The sequence below is a fragment of the Convolutriloba macropyga genome, chromosome 5, assembly GCF_964194025.1.
Source record: "Convolutriloba macropyga chromosome 5, txConMacr16.3, whole genome shotgun sequence".
NCBI lineage: Eukaryota > Metazoa > Xenacoelomorpha > Acoela > Convolutidae > Convolutriloba > Convolutriloba macropyga.
The window spans coordinates 66,019,760-66,036,084 of record NC_134472.1 but is presented as its reverse complement, the minus strand read 5'-3'; the positions used below and the strand labels follow the sequence as shown (position 1 = coordinate 66,036,084).

Below are 16,325 nucleotides of genomic sequence, written 5' to 3'. Positions count from 1 at the left end.
ATATGCCTGTATATCTACTTTAAAGGAAATTCATCAATAATAGGAAACGAAAATAGCACCTGACAAAAATTGAAATTCAAAAATTCAATTTAAAAGAGCTTAAAAGATCTGAAACTTACTAAATGGTTGTGTTCAGTATGTTTTGATGCATTATTTGTTTTCATTCAGAAATAAGATGCCATTCGGTTTTCTATCCCTACAGTTTTCATTGAAATCCTTGTTCGAATCGTTATTTCAACTGATTTAGCCAATTTTCAGTCCAGCATGTGTATATCTGAGTTCTTTTTTCCAGTATTGCAACACAAGTTTACGGTTAACTTTAGTCCAAAATAGGTAAGTCGAGCACTAAATTTTCATACACGAAATTTTGTTCAAAAACTCTCACTTTCGTGTCCTCCGGGGGAAAGAGATAAAAAATGAAGCACAGTCTTTCTTACGTGCTCTGTTTTGCGGCCTTTTTCCACTATACTTTTGGAATGGGAGCGAGAAATTACAGCGGGGCGGTTGCGGAGTGGGACTACCCGGACACTCGCGAAGCTTTCAAATATTGCGAACTCTGCACGACTGGAATGGAGCTTGCACATATTACTCTATCCAAATTGGCTAAAGTGCTGATATTTTCTTTCCTCCGGCTGAAACAAATTAGGCTGGAAGAGTTACAATTGTAAACGCCTATCTTGTAAGATTCTTACAAGATTACACACCTATATTGTAAGACTCTTGCAAGATTACACGCCTATCTTGTAAGAGTCTTCCATTTCACGCCTATCTTGTAAGATCTTGTAAAAATCTCGCAAGATTCTCTTAAGATTATACAATTTGGTACAAGAGTCTTGCGCAAGATTCTTACTGAGAATGATTCATTTTTTTTGCAAAATTCAGTGCTTAGATCTTTTTTCCGTTAAAGCATTCGATGAACTGCTAAATATGGGCTATAATTTCAAATCTGGAATTTTTTTTTTACCTGACAAATTGTCCTATTAATAATTCTTCTGCAGATAAAAGAGCGAACTGAAGTAAGGTGTATATGGGTACCTCTGCAGCATAGAGCCAGCGAGACGGTACCCATATACACATTACTCTAATTCCCTTTATATATCCACTACTCTATATTCTCTTCTTTTATATTATATATCTATCATTTCTTGTCTCACTTAGTGCAATCCACTAGTACAGAGTTAAGCTGGTAATTGTCCATTATCAGACGGATAGTTCGGGTTCTATCCTCACTGACTCCAGTGAACGTATCCCAGATACTAGTATAAAACTAGTGAGACCGTGTAAAAAGCACGTAAAACCAACTTGCGAAATTCTGTAAAGCCACTTTGTGGATTGTTGTAACCATTTCGTGAATAACTTGAATAAAAAACCAGCTAAACTCTTTTATAAATTTTAACTTTTGCTATTATTTTATAAAAATTAATTGTAAAACCTAAATTCACCATTACTTTCTCGGATACTTTTATCATCAAATGGATCAATAGCTATTTTGTATTGTTCTTTAGTTTCTAAATGATGTTTATTACTATCAATAGTATAATTAGTTACATATTTAGTTTTACCTTCATATATAGCATTAGTATAATCTTAATTGTAATCAATTGTTTTTTAATAGTGGCTTTAGTTATACCTTTTAACTTTTTCTCTTCTTCTCTTTTAACAGTATTGTAACAATATGCTTTAGCTTTAAGGAAACATGCTTCTATAATAGTATCATTAGGTAATTCATCCTTCATCTTACCCAACTCATTATTATGTAAAATATCTTTTATCTTATTCATTTCAGTTTCTTTATTACTATCTAAAGGAATATTTATGTTTATAAATATACTATCTGTATCTGTGTAATGATAAATACAATCTAACTCTTTCTCAAAGTAATCATCTATAGCTTTAAACATGAATAGTTTACCTTTTTCTAATATAACAAATCCAATATAATTAAACTTATCTAATTTAACATTACCTCTTGTTTTATGTACGGCTACTAGATCATCATCAAACTCTACAGAATATTTAAAACCAATATTTTCTACTAATTTAATATATCTATCTACATCATTAGCTAACTCTACATCTTGTCTATTATATACATTCTCTATTGTTTTTCCATAGAAGGCATTATTCATTAACTTAAAGAATACATCCCGAAATTTATCACCCTTAGCTTTAGCCTCCTTTCTTTTCTTAATATTAAACTCAATATAAGGCTTTAACCACTCACTCTTACTATACTCTAACTTTTGCTTAATTGTAATATCTTCCAACTTCAAACCACTAGCTAAATACCAATCTAACATCTCACCATCAATTACATAATCTACCTTATCAGTTAACTTTAACACTAACTTCTCATTAGATTTATATCCTTTCTTTTTATTTACATTTTGATAATCTGTAAACTGTCCAATATTTGCCCTATTCTTTTCATGAAATAATGGATACTTGTTTGTTTTCTGTTTCAAGTCATCATTATATTTTATATCAATAGTGTAGATATAACCCCTAGTAGAGCTAGAGCTAGTATATACCAGATCACATACTTTAATCTCACCAGTAGGTAAATCTTGAACCATAGCAGAAGCATATAATGAGTTGAAGTCTAAAAATTTTAGATAATTCTCTTTCCCAGTATACTCAGGATCTATACCTTCATTCATACATTTTACATGACAACCAACTAATACTGAAGCTAACCCACCTCTAATACCATGTTGTATTGTATCATAAATATTAACTGTATTTTTTTATAATACTTAAGTCTAACATTTGTATATTTCAACCCACACAACCAAGTTAAACCTGGAGTAGAATATGTGTAACACGGATCTATTTCTGAATATTCTAAACACATAGCTCTAAATTTCTCGAATACATCAACTGATAATAATACATCTGTTTTAAGATATAACACCATATAATCCTATATTGTCTCACATTTAGTATCTTTCCAACAATCAATTGCTTGCTTATTTTCTTTATCTGTAAAACCACTTTGACTCAACTTAGAAAAGAATGCTTCCTTTAGTGGTAATGTTATTTCATGTAGTTTATCTATACTATCAAGCCATTCATATGGGAATATACCTTTACGTCTTTCTAAGCGACATTTATTTAATGTTACACATTCTTCGTTACTCAATGTTTTATTTATAGCATCTAAGCTAAGTGAATGGAAGAACCTAAACATATCTAATGCTTTAGCATAAACCATATCAATACTAATATAATTCTCATCAGTTTTAGTTAATACTTTAAGTCTAATATTCTTTGCTAGTTTAGTTATAAAAAGATAGATTATTCTTAGCTTGAAGGTTGCTCTTATTGTGAGCATATCCTCTAAATTTACCATTTAGATGATCATGATCTCTAACGACGTCTTCACCCAAGTTCTCATTACAATAGTAACATCTACTATATAATCGGTGAAACCGCTTCGCGGATTGAGTAATACTATCTTCTTTCGATGGAATATTTCTACTAAATATATCTTTAAATAATTTATTATAATGATCTTTTCTATCCAGAAACCAATCAACTACTTTATCGCCACAGTTACATTCGTAATTATCTTCTAATATATCAGGATAGTCATTTTCTATATATAAACCACAAGCAATAGGTTAGTGTTTACCATCTTTTATTATACATTCAAAATCACAATATATAGCAAATGATACTCTATTCTTATAATGGATCTTATCAAATCTTTATGGAATGTTCTTCTTCCTACATGTTTCTGTGTATTATATAATTCTAAATGTTTATTTAATGCATCTTCTGTTCTAAATGATACACAACATTTTAGACATGGATAACATATGTTTAGATGATTTTCCTAATAAGAATTATACATCTTTACATAGGAAGTAATGATTATCCCAGTATAATATATTACATCCTTTAGGATCATTATGATTAATTAATGCAGGATTAATAGTTTTATTTTTATTTAGATTAAACACATTAAATGAAATTTTTTCTTCAATTAGTTCTTGTATTTTCTTTAAGTGATAATAATCATGTGGAGGTATAACCCTATTTGGTGATTTGATCTCATTAATATATTCGGGTTTATTATATTTACTAACTCTTTGTGGATCACGTGATGCAGGATGTAGATAAGCAATTAGACACCATAGCAAACACCTATTATCAGTATTATGTATATTAAGTATATATCGAGACGTGAATTGTAACTCAGTATCACATCCACCACTTGGATAAAACCTGTGAATATACATTGTTCTTTTGATAAATCTTTGCATACTCCATCCAGATTGATTCATTTCCTGCATTCATGTCTCTAGTTCCCCATTCAATAAATCCAAGTCATGTGCACCATTATATTGCCTAGTCATTAAACTAAAGGTGAATTCGTTTTCTTCTAACTTATCATCCGTAGGTTTTGTATACTTAACTACATCAAAGGTGTTAAACTTAATGTGGGGATGTATGTTATGCAATGACTCCAGTATATTCAAGAATTTTGGATCTTCATAATTACTACTAGTTATTATTATTTGATTATGCTTCATGTTATGATCTAATCCTAACTCACTAACTTTATCTCTCCACTTCTTATCAACAAGTTTTTTCTGTTTAACATTTTCTTTGTGTTCATCTGATCCACTGTGTTCCTTTTTATTGTTATATCTAGTATTACATATATTGCAATATCCATCGGCCATATTATCCTTAGTTATATACTTATCTATATCCTTATCAGTTAAACTGTTTCGCAGATCTTTACCATCGGTGAAACCGCTTCGTAGATTATCATTATCCATATGCATCTTTGTTTTTGAAGGTTGATCCACACTATATTGACTCAGACTTGTCATACATATCGCACAATCAAACTTACTCCCGCTCTTTACTATTTCCCCATTAACCAATCTTACATTATTCCTTTGTTTTAATGTTACCATATGATTATCATAAGCAGTTTTATTATCCAGATACATATCACAACTATCACAAAAGTTTATTCCATCTAGTTCAGGATACTGTTCATTCAACTTTTGCTCTATGTCGTCATTAGTAACTTTTATTCCATCCTCATTAGCACTCTCAATAATTTTATTTCTATTATTTAATCGCTCATTCTTTTTATGTTTAAGTGATATAATGTGTCTGTTATAATTTTTTCGAGTTATCTCTTCATCACATTCTTCACCTCTAATCTTATTTGTTTTAGGCTTTTGGACATAGACAAAATCATCAGATGAATTCGAGTCTAAATCCGAATCTTTAGATTGATCTAAGTCATTAAATTGATTTAAGTCTTTAGATTGATCTAAATCTGGAAAGTATTTTTGCTTCAGCCTTTCGCAATGACTCACGCATATCTTCTTCTCTTCGTTTTAATTTTGCATCCTGTTTATCATACGACTCCTTTATTTCTTCATTTACACAATTAAACCTTCTGATTGATTCTAAAAATTTTTCTAATTCTATCTTTTGTCTTTCCTTATCTACTGGTTTGATTTCTTCCCTTGGTTTGTTTTTATTTTTTAACATTTGGACCGCCATGCTAGTAGAACTAGATTGAGCTTTCTCACTTCCAGATTGGACTTGTCCACTTCCAAATTGAGCTCGCTCACTTCCAGATTGGACTTGTCCATGAGATTGAGCTTGTTCACTCGTGGAATGAATGTAACCGGTATAATCTTTTTGATTCATTTTTATATGCCAAATTTTGAAATAACAATATTTATATACCTTTTCAATACTATAAACATGATTAGTACCAAATGTGATAAATGTAAAAATAAGGCTTGGTGTTGGAGTTGTGGTGAGTGTCAAAGTAAACCATTCCAATGTTTTGTATGTAATAAGATTATAACATATAGAGACAGACATAATCATTTGCAAGTGCACTTAAATAATCCCACTCAATATTTAGTATGCAGAATGTGTAAAGTAAATAAACACATCTCTCAGTATAGATTTTAACATTTCTATTGTAGGTTATGCATATATCTCCATAGATATAGGTTTCATCATACAGAAGAAAGATTCTTAGTACATGCAAAGAAATATAATATTGAATTAAAGCTATAGCTAATTATAATAAGTTTATTAAAGAATTAAAAACTAATGATGATAGAAAGTTTATTGAAGCCGCTATTAGATTATATAATGAATTTTGATAAGTATTTTTATAAAAATGACTAAACTAGAAACACTCATAGAATTAAACAATCTGGAAAAACAAAACAGAAAGAATAGATTAGAAGACAAATTAAAACAGCAAGAAAATTATGGTGAAATAGAAGAGTTATTTGATCCTATAACTAAAACTTTAAATACAAACACTGAAACATTGCAAGCTCTTCAAAACAAAACTATGGCTGTGCTAGACAGTAACACTAATACTTTAAATAGTCTAGAACACCATCGGGGAACCCACTTCTCTCTAGTTCAGGATACTGCTCATCCAACTTTTGTTCTATATCGTCATTAGTAACTTTTATTCCATCCTCATTAGCATTCTCAATAATTTTATTTCTATTATTTAATCGCTCATTTTTTTTATGTTTAAGTGATATAATGTGTCTGTTATGATTCTTTCGAGTTATCTCTTCATCACATTCTTCACATCTAATCTTATTTGTTTTAGGCTTTTGGACATAGACAAAATCATCAGATGAATTCGAGTCTAAATCCGAATCTTTAGATTGATCTAGGTCATTAAAATTATCTAAGTCTTTAGATTGTTCTAAATCTGGAAAGTATTTTGCTTCAGCCTTTCGCAATGACTCACGCATATCTTCTTCTCTTCGTTTTAATTTTGCATCCTGTTTATCATACGACTCCTTTATTTCTTCATTTACACAATTAAACCTTCTGATTGATTCTAAAAATTTTTCTAATTCTATCTTTTGTCTTTCCTTATCTACTGGTTTGATTTCTTCCCTTGGTTTGTTTTTATTTTTTAACATTTGGACCGCCATGCTAGTAGAACTAGATTGAGCTTTCTCACTTCCAGATTGGACTTGTCCACTTCCAAATTGAGTTCGCTCATTTCCAGATTGGACTTGTCCATGAGATTGGGCTTGTTCACTCGTGGAATGAATGTAACCGGTATAATCTTGTTGTTTCATTTTTATATGCCAAATTTTGAAATAATATTATTTATATACCTTTTCAATACTATAAACATGATTAGTACCAAATGTGATAAATGTAAAAATAAGGCTTGGTGTTGGAGTTGCAATGAGTGTCAAAGTAAAGCATTCCAATGTTTTGTATGTAATAAGATTATAACATATAGAGGCATACATAATCAATTGCAAGTGCACTTTAATAATTCCAATCAATATTTAGTATGCAGAATGTGTAAAGTAAATAAACACATCTCTCAGTATAGATTTAAACATTTCTATTGTAGGTTATACATATATCTCCATAGATATAGGTTTCATCATACAAAAGAAAGATTCTTAGTACATGCAAAGAAATATAATATTGAAGTAAAGCTATAACTAATTATAATAAGTTTATTAAAGAATTAAAAACTAATGATGATAGAAAGTTTATTGAAGCCGCTATTAGATTATATAATGAATTTTGATAGTTATTTTTATAAAATGACTAAACTAGAAACACTCATAGAATTAAACAATCTAGAAAAACAAAACAGAAAGAATAGATTAGAAGACAAATTAAAACAGCAAGAAAATTATGGTGAAATAGAAGAGTTATTTGATCCTCTAACTAAAACTTTAAATACAAACACTGAAACAATGCAAGCTCTTCAAAACAAAACTATGGCTGTGCTAGACAGTAACACTAATACTTTAAATAGTCTAGGACACCATCGGGGAACCCACTTCTCTCTAGTTCAGGATACTGCTCATCCGACTTTTGTTCTATATCGTCATTAGTAACTTTTATTCCATCCTCATTAGCACTCTCAATAATTATATTTCTATTATTTAATCGCTCATTCTTTTTATGTTTAAGTGATATAATGTGTCTGTTATAATTCTTTCGAGTTATCTCTTCATCACATTCTTCACATCTAATCTTATTTGTTTTAGGCTTTTGGACATAGACAAAATCATCAGATGAATCTGAGTCTAAATCTGAATCTTTAGATTGATCTAAGTCATTAAATTGATCTAAGTCTTTAGATTGATCTAAATCTGGAAAGTATTTTGCTTCAGCCTTTCGCAATGACTCTTGCATATCTTCTTCTCTTCGTTTTAATTTTGCATCCTGTTTATCATACCACTCCTTTATTTCTTCATTTACACAATTAAACCTTCTGATTGATTCTAAAAATTTTTCTGATTCTATCTTTTGTCTTTCCTTATCTACTGGTTTGATTTCTTCCCTTGGTTTGTTTTTATTTTTTAACATTTGAACCGCCATGCTAGTAGAACTAGATTGAGCTTTCTCACTTCCAGATTGGACTTGTCCACTTCCAAATTGAGTTCGCTCACTTCCAGATTGGACTTGTCCATGAGATTGGGCTTGTTCACTTGTGGAATGAATGTAACCGGTATAATCTTGTTGATTCTTTTTTTTATGCCAAATTTTGAAATAATATTATTCATATACCTTTTCAATACTATAAACATGATTAGTACCAAATGTGATAAATGTAAAAATAAGGCCTGGTGTTGGAGTTGTGATGAGTGTCAAAGTAAACCATTGCAATGTTTTGTATCTAATAATATTATAACATATAGAGACAGACATAATCATTTGCAAGTGCACTTTAATAATCCCAATCAATATTTAGTATGCAGAATGTGTAAAGTAAATAAACACATCTCTCAGTATAGATTTCAACATTTCTATTGTAGGTTATGCATATATCTCCATAGATATAGGTTTCATCATACAAAAGAAAGATTCTTAGTACATGCAAAGAAATATAATATTGAAGTAAAGCTATAACTAATTATAATAAGTTTATTAAAGAATTAAAAACTAATGATGATAGAAAGTTTATTGAAGCCGCTATTAGATTATATAATGAATTTTGATAGTTATTTTTATAAAATGACTAAACTAGAAACACTCATAGAATTAAACAATCTAGAAAAACAAAACAGAAAGAATAGATTAGAAGACAAATTAAAACAGCAAGAAAATTATGGTGAAATAGAAGAGTTATTTGATCCTCTAACTAAAACTTTAAATACAAACACTGAAACAATGCAAGCTCTTCAAAACAAAACTATGGCTGTGCTAGACAGTAACACTAATACTTTAAATAGTCTAGGACACCATCGGGGAACCCACTTCTCTCTAGTTCAGGATACTGCTCATCCGACTTTTGTTCTATATCGTCATTAGTAACTTTTATTCCATCCTCATTAGCACTCTCAATAATTATATTTCTATTATTTAATCGCTCATTCTTTTTATGTTTAAGTGATATAATGTGTCTGTTATAATTCTTTCGAGTTATCTCTTCATCACATTCTTCACATCTAATCTTATTTGTTTTAGGCTTTTGGACATAGACAAAATCATCAGATGAATCTGAGTCTAAATCTGAATCTTTAGATTGATCTAAGTCATTAAATTGATCTAAGTCTTTAGATTGATCTAAATCTGGAAAGTATTTTGCTTCAGCCTTTCGCAATGACTCTTGCATATCTTCTTCTCTTCGTTTTAATTTTGCATCCTGTTTATCATACCACTCCTTTATTTCTTCATTTACACAATTAAACCTTCTGATTGATTCTAAAAATTTTTCTGATTCTATCTTTTGTCTTTCCTTATCTACTGGTTTGATTTCTTCCCTTGGTTTGTTTTTATTTTTTAACATTTGAACCGCCATGCTAGTAGAACTAGATTGAGCTTTCTCACTTCCAGATTGGACTTGTCCACTTCCAAATTGAGTTCGCTCACTTCCAGATTGGACTTGTCCATGAGATTGGGCTTGTTCACTTGTGGAATGAATGTAACCGGTATAATCTTGTTGATTCTTTTTTTTATGCCAAATTTTGAAATAATATTATTTATATACCTTTTCAATACTATAAACATGATTAGTACCAAATGTGATAAATGTAAAAATAAGGCCTGGTGTTGGAGTTGTGATGAGTGTCAAAGTAAACCATTGCAATGTTTTGTATCTAATAATATTATAACATATAGAGACAGACATAATCATTTGCAAGTGCACTTTAATAATCCCAATCAATATTTAGTATGCAGAATGTGTAAAGTAAATAAACACATCTCTCAGTATAGATTTCAACATTTCTATTGTAGGTTATGCATATATCTCCATAGATATAGGTTTCATCATACAAAAGAAAGATTCTTAGTACATGCAAAGAAATAAAATATTGAAGTAAAGCTATAGCTAATTATAATAAGTTTATTAAAGAAATAAAAACTAATGATGATAGAAAGTTTATTGAAGCCGCTATTAGGTTATATAACGAATTTTGATAGTTATTTTTATAAAATGACTAAACTAGAAACACTCATAGAATTAAACAATCTAGAAAAACAAAACAGAAAGAATAGATTAGAAGACAAATTAAAACAGCAAGAAAATTATGGTGAAATAGAAGAGTTATTTGATCCTCTAACTAAAACTTTAAATACAATCACTGAAACAATGCAAGCTCTTCAAAACAAAACTATGGCTGTGCTAGACAGTAACACTAATACTTTAAATAGTCTAGGACACCATCGGGGAACCCACTTCTCTCTAGTTCAGGATACTGCTCATCCGACTTTTGTTCTATATCGTCATTAGTATCTTTTATTCCATCCTCATTAGCACTCTCAATAATTTTATTTCTATAATTTAATCGCTCATTCTTTTTATGTTTAAGTGATATAATGTGTCTGTTATAATTTTTTCGAGTTATCTCTTCATCACATTCTTCACATCTAATGTTATTTGTTTTAGGCTTTTGGACATAGACAAAATCATCAGATGAATTCGAGTCTAAATCCGAATCTTTAGATTGATCTAAGTCATTAAAATTATCTAAGTCTTTAGATTGTTCTAAATCTGGAAAGTATTTTGCTTCAGCCTTTCGCAATGACTCACGCATATCTTCTTCTCTTCGTTTTAATTTTGCATCCTGTTTATCATACGACTCCTTTATTTCTTCATTTACACAATTAAACCTTCTGATTGATTCTAAAAATTTTTCTAATTCTATCTTTTGTCTTTCCTTATCTACTGGTTTGATTTCTTCCCTTGGTTTGTTTTTATTTTTTAACATTTGGACCGCCATGCTAGTAGAACTAGATTGAGCTTTCTCACTTCCAGATTGGACTTGTCCACTTCCAAATTGAGCTCGCTCATTTCCAGATTGGACTTGTCCATGAGATTGGGCTTGTTCACTCGTGGAATGAATGTAACCGGTATAATCTTGTTGTTTCATTTTTATATGCCAAATTTTGAAATAATATTGTTTATATACCTTTTCAATACTATAAACATGATTAGTACCAAATGTGATAAATGTAAAATTAAGGCTTGGTGTTGGAGTTGTGATGAGTGTCAAAGTAAACCATTCCCATGTTTTGTATGTAATAAGATTATAACATATAGAGACAGACATAATCATTTGCAAGTGCACTTTAATAATCGCAACCAATATTTAGTATGCAGAATGTGTAAAGTAAATGAACACATCTCTCAGTATAGATTTAAACAATTCTATTGTAGGTTATGCATATATCTCCATAGATATAGGTTTCATCATACAAAAGAAAGATTCCTAGTACATGCAAAGAAATATAATATTGAAGTAAAGCTACAGCTAAGTATAATAAGTTTATTAAAGAATTAAAAACTAATGATGATAGAAAGTTTATTGAAGCCGCTATTAGATTATATAATGAATTTTGATAGTTATTTTTAAAAAATGACTAAACCAGAAACACTCATAGAATTAAACAATCTAGAAAAGCAAAACAGAAAGAATAGATTAGAAGACAAATTAAAACAGCAAGAATATTATGGTGAAATAGAAGAGTTATTTGATCCTGTAACTAAAACTTTAAATACAAACACTGAAACAATGCAAGTTCTTCAAAAAAAAACTATGGCTGTGCTAAACAGTAACACTAATACTTTAAATAGTCTAGGACACCTTCGGGGATCAACAAAACAGCTTTCTTGATGAACGGGCCGCTCTCTTAACACCCACACCCGATCCACACACAATACTAAAAGATGATAGAGGGCAAAATTTTGCCGTAGACAATGTTATAATTGATATTTTACTACTAATGGGAAAACAAACAAATAAACAATTCCAATTAATATCAGTTGATCCAAATTCAAACAAATTTAAAATAAATGTGGTAGATGTATATCTAGTCCCCGATGGTACGAAAATAAAATGTAAAATCTATGATTTTTCTAAGGGTTTTTCTATATTTATTACTAGTATGGATGTACCGAAAGAGATATAAAAGATGATGAAATCAAAATAAAACAATTTCTAAGGGAAATTGGCTATAAACAAAGAGGAGATACTAAAAGTAATAGATCAAAACTTATAAGAAGAATGTTTTCTAGTATCGGTGAACCCACTTCTCGTGTTATATCAATACCAACTTCCAGTGAAGATGAACTTTATTGTCGTGATACTAGTGATTATGAACAAGGGATAGTAGAAGAAGAAATTGATTATGAGACTGATCCGCGAAGCGGTTACACCGATTATAAGACTGATAAACACATAGAAGCTAGTGGTCTTAGCAAAACCAACCAACGAAGGGGCTCTGCCCTTGGTTCCGCAAGTTGCCACCACTATGTGGACCCAAATAATTTAGTAGAAAGATTAGGACTATTAATGCTAGAAACAAAAGCTGGTCATGATAGATTATATGATGAAATGCTAGATATATCTAATTAACTATTATCTATGAATATTATTAATGAAGAGCAACTAGATAATTTTGTTTTTAACTTTGGTAAATAAATAATGATGGAAAAACAACAAAAAACTATTATCTAAAGAATTATTCAGTCCTCAAATAACAAAGTTTAGAAGAGAAAGAATAATACCATTATATAAAGATGAAACATGGTCAGCTGATTTAAATGATAAGTCATATCTAAGTAAATACAATAATAAATATAAGTTTATATTAACTGTTATAGATATATTCACAAAATATGCATGGGCTATTCCATTAAAGAATAAATCTGGTTTATATATTACTAATTGCTCTAAAATAATATTAGGTGAACATCCACAAGGTGGCTCTGAAAGTCCACAAGGTGGCTCTGAAAATCCACAAGGAGGCTCTGAACCTAGAAAAGCAGAGAAATTATGGGTAGATAGAGGTAGTGAGTTTTACAATAAAACATTTAAATCTTTACTTAAAGAATATGAGACAAAACTATATTCTACTTATAGTGATTTAAAGGCTGTTTTCATAGAGAGATTTAATAGAACATTATTAGACATAATAAATAAACCTATGTTCACCAATGGCGATGGTAATTGGGTAAATAAAATAAATGATGCTGTTGTATCATATAACAATAACATTCACTCAACAATTAATGTGACACCAGTTGACACTTCTAATAATCCTGATAAAGTTACATACACTTTTAGTTTTAAGAATATTAAACCTAAAATTGAAGTTGGTGATTATGTTAGAAATGCAGATAAACATAATATCATCTCTAAGGGATACACTTCTAAATGGAATAGAGAATTGTTTAAAGTTAATGAAGTTCTGAAAACACAACCACCAACATATAAAATAGAAGGTGTTAATCGTGACATAATAGAAGGTAAATAATACGAACAGGAATTTTTAAAATCCGAGTTTGATTTTGAATCTAATAATAAGGTTTTGGAATCATTAATTAAAAATCTTTCTGTAAACAAATACAAAGATGACAAGAAATAGATTCAATCAAGCTAAACATAAATCAACATCAACAAATAACTTAGCACTAAGTAAGGCTCGTGGGTTATTCCTAGAGGATAATGATAATATTGATATGAAGGATACCTGTAAAATTACAAATGTACATCCTCCGATAGATGAAAAAGATGTTGTTAATAAAGAGTATTGTGACAATAACTTATTATCCTCTTCTAATAAAACAGACTTTTTACGCAGAAACATAACTGAACTAAGAAAAGATGAATTTGATAAAGTCACAACTAAAACATTACAACTAAATGAAACACAAGTTAATGATGAACTAATTAATGAATTTATTGAATCAGCAAATGAAGTCACAAATACTGTTAAGTTTTGTAATAAGATTGCTGCTGATACTAACTCTAAATATAATCAATTAAAACAAGAACTTGATAATAATAAGTTTAATCAGAATATCACTAACATACAACTAGATGATATGTTTACTACGGGTCTAAAAGAATTTAAAGAATTTAATAAAAAACTAATTATGCCGTTGATGAAGCCCTTATAAAAGATAAAAGGACAACAGTACAAAATATAATTCCTATACTTTTACAAATTACGTTAGTTGATAAAAAAGAGCGAGCAAGACTAGAGATGCATTATGATTTTAAACAAGAAGATATAGTGAAAGATATTGAGAGTTATTTTAGTACTGAAAATGAGTCAACCAACAGCACCGAAAGAGAGATTACTTTACCCAGATTTGTCATCAGTATCAGAAAGACTGATAAATGAAAAGATTCAAGCCAATAATAAATTTAACATTAATATTAACATTATAAAAGATATTAGAAATTATTATGAAACTGAAACTAATATTTATAATAAGAAGTTAAGTAAATATAAGAAATATATTAACGTAGCAGAGATAACAGAAATTTTATTATCATCTATAGCAACAACTGCAACATCAACATCAGTTGCATTAACAGGTATAGGATTACCTTATTCTATACCAACAGCTTTTGCTACAGCAATTGCTTGTGGTTCATTATCAAAAACAATTATTACTAAAATTAGAAATAAAATTATAAAGTATTCACAAATGTATATTTTAAGTAAACAGTTTAGTGATAAGTTCAATAGACTATATACTAAATCAGTGAATAGTAATAAAATAGATAATGATGAGTATAATGAATTAGTTAAGGCATATGAGGATTATAGGAAGAACAAGAAAAACAAACTGAGTATTTTTTTTTATAGTAAAGTTATTGGTGTTTAGTAATAATAGTATGTTTAGCAATAATAATATTAGTGTTAATATTTATCCGCGAAGCGGTTACCCCGATCAGGGAAGCTGCTTCGCAGATCGATATTCATAAACATAATATAAATATAATCATAATCATAAGCATAATCATAAACATAATATAATCATAATCATAAACATAAATATAAAAACAATATAATCATAATCATAATCAAATATTTATCTCCAGTAGTTGCAAATTTAATTAAATCAGATGTGGCTGATACAACAACTCTAGGGTTTTTAGATGCAGCTGCACTTCCTATTTTACTTGCTACTTCTATTGCTCTTACTGGATTATTAGCAACTTTTATTCCAAAGTTAACAGTAGCTCTACCAACACTTTTAAAGAAATCTTTCAATCCCTCGGTTTCTATTTTTGCATCACAAACAGTCATTGACTTATTTCTCTTACACTTAACACAATTACCCTTTAACATTTTAGTACCTTTTGAAGTAATAAAACCTCTTATATTATTAGTACCACTATAATGTCTGCCACCAACACAATAAGAATTAGTTTTGAACTTATTTAAAAGACTCATTTCTATATACAAAAAATAATGGAAATTGAAAAGTATAATCCTTTTGTTGTTATTAAGCCTAAGCCTAAGCCTACGGGCTCCACCCGCGAGCGAAGCTCGAAGGTTAGGCCCAAGGCTAAGATTAAGCTTGAAGCTGGAGGCTTATCTCTAGAGAATAAAAAGAAACTAGACATTATTTATGCTAGGGGTTTTGTTAGGACAAGTAAGAAATAGTTATCAGGAGCTGCTTGGCTTGCCATGGACAAAGTCCGTTCGCAGATAATTATAATTATGATATAATATCAACCATCTTATTACCATTACTATTCACACTAATAACTTTTCTAGTTAATACTAATGCATGACATATAACATCTGCAACTGCAGCACTAAATTTAAAATTAAGTTGTATTGGTTGTGGATCTATATGAGCACTTTGATATCTAGTATCAAATACATATATTCTATAACTACTTTTGATTGTTCTATGATTTATATATGGTTTTATATTATATGGTAGCCCATTATAATCTTTATTAGAGCTAACAATCTCCTTAAAAGCCTCATTATAATTATTGGTACCATAATTAATATTCATTCTATCCTCGGGATAAAACTCACTACCAATCTTACAATAACATTCAGTA

The 16,325-nt window shown here is 29.5% G+C and overlaps 1 long non-coding RNA gene across 1 annotated transcript in view; it reads left to right on the top strand.

Annotated features, from left to right (window-relative positions):
- The first annotated feature begins 306 nt into the window (after window positions 1–306).
- The window catches only part of LOC142340171 (uncharacterized), a 38,088-nt gene continuing 22,069 nt past the window's right edge, over window positions 307–16,325 (top strand). The window contains exon 1 of the long non-coding RNA XR_012759057.1: window positions 307–608. This is a non-coding gene — a long non-coding RNA (uncharacterized LOC142340171). The remainder of the gene's footprint in view (window positions 609–16,325) is intronic.